Below are 6,026 nucleotides of genomic sequence, written 5' to 3'. Positions count from 1 at the left end.
TTATTCTGCCCCTCCTCCACGGAGCTTGGAACGGCGTGTGTCATTCTCCTCTCCTCCATTTTATCCTCACAACAACCCTGTGAGGAAGGCTAGTCCAAAAGCATACCACTGGCCCAAGGTCAGCCGGCAACATTCCGTGGCAGAGTGGGGATTCGAACCTGGGTCTCCCCACTCCTAGTCCAACGCTCCATTCACACCCACTCCAGAATGGGTATTCTGCCACCCGTGTTCTACCAGCCCCTTCATAACTGTGGGAGCTCCGCTCAGTCCATTCTGGTCTCCGGCCAATTTGCGGATGAGGCTTCTCTCGAAAGGATTGCGGCTGCCGGCCTGGGTCTCCCTTCCTCTGAGAGAGAGTTGTTTGTGCAGGATTCCTCTGAAACAATGAAGAGGCCCGTGCAGGGAACCCACCCCACCCTTGCCAGCTCTGCCCTGGGCATAACAAAGGCACCATCTGTGTCTTCGCTGCGCATTAGAAAGGGAGCCAGCTGGGTGCAAAAAGAAGGGGTGATTCTCTTTCTGCCAACTTGGAAGGCTTTAAGAGGGGAGCGGACGTGTTCAGGGAGGAGAGGCCTATCCATGGTCAAAATGGATACTAGCCAGGATGCACACCTATTCTCTCCAGGATCAGAGGAGCATGCCTATTACGTTAGGTGCTGTGGAACGCAGGCAGGATAGTGCTTAGGGTTGCCAACCTCCAGGTACTGGAAAACAAATCAGACACCTCTATACACTTATCATAAGATGAGAAATTCAGTATAGGAATAGCTGTGAGCAATGCCAACAATATTCTGGCTATATATTTACAGTACGTGGTAATATACCCACCAACAACATATATTCCCAACAAACATATGTATTTATTTCTTTTTCATGTAAAATTTTCCCAATTGGGACCAGGCTACCCTAATAATGCTGCTGCAGTCGTCTTGTTTGTGGGCTTCCTAGAGGCACCTGGTTGGCCACTGTGTGAACAGACTGCTGGACTCGTTGGGCCTTGATCTGATCCAGCAGGGCCTTTCTTATGTTCTTATGACATAAATTGTACTTTTAAAAGCCGGTTCCCAGTATTTTGTCGTGCATGAGCATGCCTCTGGGGTTCTTGCCCTGTGGAATCCTTCCTTTCCTACACACATTCCACATAAAGTTGGAAGGGGTCCTAGAGGTCACCTAGTCTAACCCACAGCTCCTTGCAGGACATCCTAAGGTAGAGCATCCCTGGCCAGTGGCAGTCTCACCTCTGCTTGAAAAGCTCCAGCACAGGAGAGTATGGCCCCGCCCCTTACAGAAGTGAGTAGGGTTGCCAACCTCCAGGAGTTCTCCATGAATTACAACTGATCTGAAGAAGTGAGCTGTGAATCATGAAAGCTCATACCCTGCCAGGTGCAACTGGACTCTTGCTCTTTTCTATGGCTACAGACAAACCCGGCTACCCATCGTCATATTATATGTGGTTATTTTGTTTACACTTTGCAGAGGTCTTAACTATGTAGTTTCCTTCTTTCTTGCTTTTGTATTAGGACCTCTCTCCCCTTTTCTGGTTTTGGTTTTACTCTGGTGCATGCATGTGCGCCACAAGGAGAATGGTCCGTCAACATGGACAAGGAAATTTGGGGAGGGTCTGTAGCTCAGTGGTAGAGCATCTGCTTGGGATGCAGAAGGTCCCAGGTTCAATCCCCGGCCTCTCTAGGGATTAGGCAAGCAGGTGATGTGAAAGACCTCTGCCTGAGTCCCTGGAGAGCCACTGCCAGTCTGAATAGACAATACTGACTTTGATGGACCAAGAGTCTGATTCAGTATAAGGCAGCTTCATGTGTTCATGTGACTGCGGCTTCTGGTATAGTGCTCTTAAGCTCTCCCCAGGAAGGATGCCTAGGATTACACCTTTGTGCATGCATGCCAGTTGCCGGCTGGCCAGGAGAGAGAAAAGAAGAAGAGTTGGTTTTTATATGCCAACTTTCTCTACCACTTAAGGCAGAATCAAACCGGCTTACAATTGCCTTCCCTTCGCCACAGCAGACACCCTGTGAGGTACATGGGTCTGAGAGAGTGTGTCTAGCCCAAGGTCACCCAGCTGGCGTCATGTGTAGGAGCGGGGAAACAAATCCAGTTCACCAGATGAGCCTCCGCCGCTCATGTGGAGGAGTGGGGACTCAAACCCGATTCTCCAGATCAGAGTCCACAGCTCCAAGCCACTGCTCTTAACCACTCCACCACGCTGGCCGACTGCTGTTGTGCCTTTACTAGTAGTATGATGTGCAGAACGCAGCTGATGAAGCTTTTTGCAATGTGGAGTAAGCATTATCGCCTGCTAATTGCCACGTTGCTGTTAAACGCACATGAGGCAGCTGAAAAGTTGGCAACTTGAAACTCACACAGCATGTTAAAATGTTGTCAGTCGAGAATGTTTAATTCTTCTGTGTCCCAAAGAGTCATTGCAGTGTACCGGGAAGTCATTTGATTACCAAATATTTGATGGCCCCTGACACTGTTTCTGGCTTCCTGCCGCGATGTCAAAACTAGTTACAGCCTCAGGAGAAACGTGTTTGAGCGCGCGATGAAGAGTCACAAGTATTTCCCCAGATGTCGGGAAGCAGAAGAGACAAGTTTGGGGAAATGCAAATCCAACACAGGCACAGGGAAACCAGCAACCTCCAATTCCAAGAATAAGAATAGGAAATGCTGCAGGTTTTCCTTGGAAAACCAGACTTGCAAATAACCATTCGCCTATGGCGAGTAGGAATAATCCTCAGGGGACCAGCCTCCAAAAAATGTGGTTTCTCTGCAGCTGCTGCTTTTTAAAAAAAAGTCAGCACATGATAGGGTTGGCAACCAGGTGGTGGCTGGAGATCTGCTATTACAACTCCAGGCAACAGAGATCAGATCACCTGGAGAAAATGGCTACTTTGGAGGGGGGACTCTAAGGCATTATGCCCCATTGAAGTCCCTCCCCTCCCCAAATTCCACCCTTTTCAGGCTCCACCCCCAAATCTCCAGGTATTTCCCAACCTGGAGCTGGCAACCCTACTCCCTCTCCATATGACAGCCTCCTGTCCCTTAATCTTGCAATAAATATTTATGGCAATCGTGTTAAGTATGCACTTAACTGACACTGATTATCCCAAAGGTTTCATAGATAGGGTTGCCAGCTCCATTGAGAAATACCTGGAGATTTTGGGGGTGGAGCCTGAGGAGGGTGGAGTTTTGGGAGGGGAGGGACTTAAAACAGGGCATGATGCCATAGAGTCCACCTTCCAAAGTGGCCCTTTTCGCCAGGGGAACTGATCTCTGTCGCCTGGAGATCAGTTGTAATATCAGGAGATCTCCAGCCACCACCTGGAGGTTGGCAACCCTATTGATAGAGCACATGACCATCCCCTGCAATGTACTAAGTGTCTGCTTTCGGACAGATGTTTACCTGGCGAAGTTCTTGTCTCCCCAAGAAGGGATGCTGCGTCAGGGAAAGGAGCCTGTCTCCGCTTTCTCCACGTTGCATCTGCAGGGAGATGCCAGGTGTTCATTTCAAGGTAACAACTTCTCTTGGGAGACTGCGGTGCTTTTCCGACAGCCACCATCCACAGTCTTCTGGCAGAGTCCCTGCTCAGGAGCCCGAAATGAGGCCAGGTAACTTTCCCCACCAAAAATAGTCTTGCCTTCTAAACATTTAGGCAGCTGTTTTTTTAAGGCACAAGAGAAACAGGGCAAGTTTCTTTTCCTTTTCTTTTCCGTTTCTTTTCTTTTCTTTTTCTTTTGCAATCAAGCAAGCATGTGGATGAACTGAGAAATAGCATCCTGCCCCCCCACCCCGAAAAAAAAGGATGCTTCCATGCAAGAGCCAGCGGGGCACGGTGGACACCGTGTTGGACTAGGATCTGGGAGACCCAGGTTTGAATCCCCACTTCTGCCATGGAAAATCACTTGGTGACCAGGGCAGTCACACGCTCTCAGCCCAACCTGCCTCACAGGGTTGTTGTGAGGATAAAATGGAGGAGAGGAGAATGGTGTTGAGCCACTTTGGGTTCCCACGGGGAGAAAGGCAGGGTATAAATGAAGTAAGTGAATAAATAAATGTAAGCATCAAAGCTCACTGGCTCCAGACTCATCATCTGACTGATGGAAGTGTCTCTTTTGGCTGGGCCGGGCACCTGGCTAAATGCACTGGTTGATCAACCAATCAGTAGGCCGGATTTAACACTATGCTGTACCCATGCTACAGATAGGATTAGCAACCTCCAGGTGGGGCCTGGAGATCTCCTGGGATTACAACTGATCTCCAGACTATAACTGATCTCCAGACTCCAGAGGAGAGGACATGTTCATGGAGGAGAGGGCTATTCATGGCTGCTAGTCAAAATGGATATTAGTCATGATGCATACCTATTCTCTCCAGGATCAGAGGAGCATGTCTATTATATTAGGTGCTATGGAACACAGGCAGGATGGTGCTGCTGCAGTCGTCTTGTTTGGGGGCTTCCTCGAGGCACCTGCCTGGCCACTGTGGGAACAGACTGCTGGACTTGATGGGCCTGGGTCTGATCCAGCAGGGCTTTTCTTAAGTTCTTAGAAATCAGTTGACCTGGAGAAAAGGGCTACTTTGCAGGGTGGACTCTGTTGCATTATAACCCTCTGCAGTCCCTTCCTTCACCAAGCTCCTCCCTTTCCAAGCTCCACCCCCAAAATCTCCAGGAATGTCCTAACCCAGAGTTGGCAATCCTAGCTAGAGGCCTGCTTGGATTCCCGCTCGGCACAAAGCGAGATGTCTGTGTGCCGCTACTCCTGCGATCTGTGAAAATTTCCTATGTCGCAGCGTATTGTAAGGCGGGGGAGCGGTTGCCAGGTTTGCAGACCGAGTCTGGCCAGCAGGAAAAAGAAATGATTGCTAGTGCTTGGGAAAGATTTTGGGGGGGTTGTCAAAATCGGGGATCAGTGGGCTTCTTTGCTTGCTGCTTTCTGGAAGGAACCTGGAAGAGAACAAAAATGTGTCTTCTGGATGAAAAGCGCCCGGGCAGAGCCCTTTTACAAGTTTCTTTTGGGGGAAGACAGCAATTAGCACGTTACCTCTGAATTTCCCATGATGCCTCTCTAGTAAGGACATCAGATCCTTAATTAATAGGAGTGATTACCTGTGATTTTGCTCCTCCTTCTGGGATGAAGTAATTAACTCCGGGTACGAGACATTAATTCTGCCATAAAGTTAGTCGCTGGCATTTCTCCAGGGATGGGGTCGGCCTGGGAGTTGCATTGCGGGTCCTGCAAGGGTTGCCAACTCTGCATTAGGAAATTCCTGGAGATTTGGAGGTGGAGCCTGGGGAGGGCAGGGTTTGAGGGGCCTCAGCGGGGTGCGATGCCATATAACGCCACCAAAACTGCAATTTTCTCCAGGGGAGATGATGCTTGTAGTCTAGACATTAGGAAGAATTTTCTAACAGTTGGAGCGGTTGCTCAGTGGAACAGGCTTCCTCGGGAGGTGGTGAGCTCTCCTTCCCTAGCTATCTGTCAGCAATGCTGATTCTATGAACTTAGGCAGTTCATGAGAGGGAGGGCATCTTGACCATCTTCTGGGCACTGGGGGTGTAGGGGGGGAGGTAGTTGTGAATTTCCTGCATTGTTCAGGGGGTTGGACTAGATGACCCTGGTGGTCCCTTCCAACTCTATGATTCTAGTCTGGAGGTCAGTTGTAATTCCAGGTGATCTCCAGGCCTCACCTGGAGGGTGGCAACTCTACATTTTAGAGTTTAACCTGTTTCCCATGATGTCTTATTTGGAGGTTTTTAAGCAGAGGCTAGATGGCCATCTGACAGCAATGTAGATTCTATAAATTTAGGCAGATCATGAGAGGGCGGGTAGGAAGGGATGAACCAGTGCTCGGCTCTTGTGGCCCTTTCTTACATGCCCAGGGTAATACTGGATCAGGAAGGAATTTTCCTCCAGGCAACATTGGCCCAGGGATCCTGGAGGATTTTTGCCTTCCTCTGGGCATAGAGGAGGGGTCACTGGGGTATTGGGGGGGGGAGGTAGTTGTGAAT

The 6,026-nt window shown here is 49.5% G+C and overlaps 1 non-coding gene across 1 annotated transcript; it reads left to right on the top strand.

Annotated features, from left to right (window-relative positions):
• The first annotated feature begins 1,612 nt into the window (after window positions 1-1,612).
• Window positions 1,613-1,689, top strand: TRNAP-GGG (transfer RNA proline (anticodon GGG)). Its single transcript has one exon. It is a non-coding gene; the product is annotated as a tRNA-Pro (tRNA).
• The last annotated feature ends 4,337 nt before the right edge of the window (window positions 1,690-6,026 follow it).

The sequence above is a fragment of the Euleptes europaea genome, chromosome 12, assembly GCF_029931775.1.
Source record: "Euleptes europaea isolate rEulEur1 chromosome 12, rEulEur1.hap1, whole genome shotgun sequence".
Classification (NCBI taxonomy): domain Eukaryota; kingdom Metazoa; phylum Chordata; class Lepidosauria; order Squamata; family Sphaerodactylidae; genus Euleptes; species Euleptes europaea.
The sequence above is the reverse complement of the archived record's forward strand: the minus strand, read 5'-3'. Positions and strand labels throughout refer to the sequence as shown.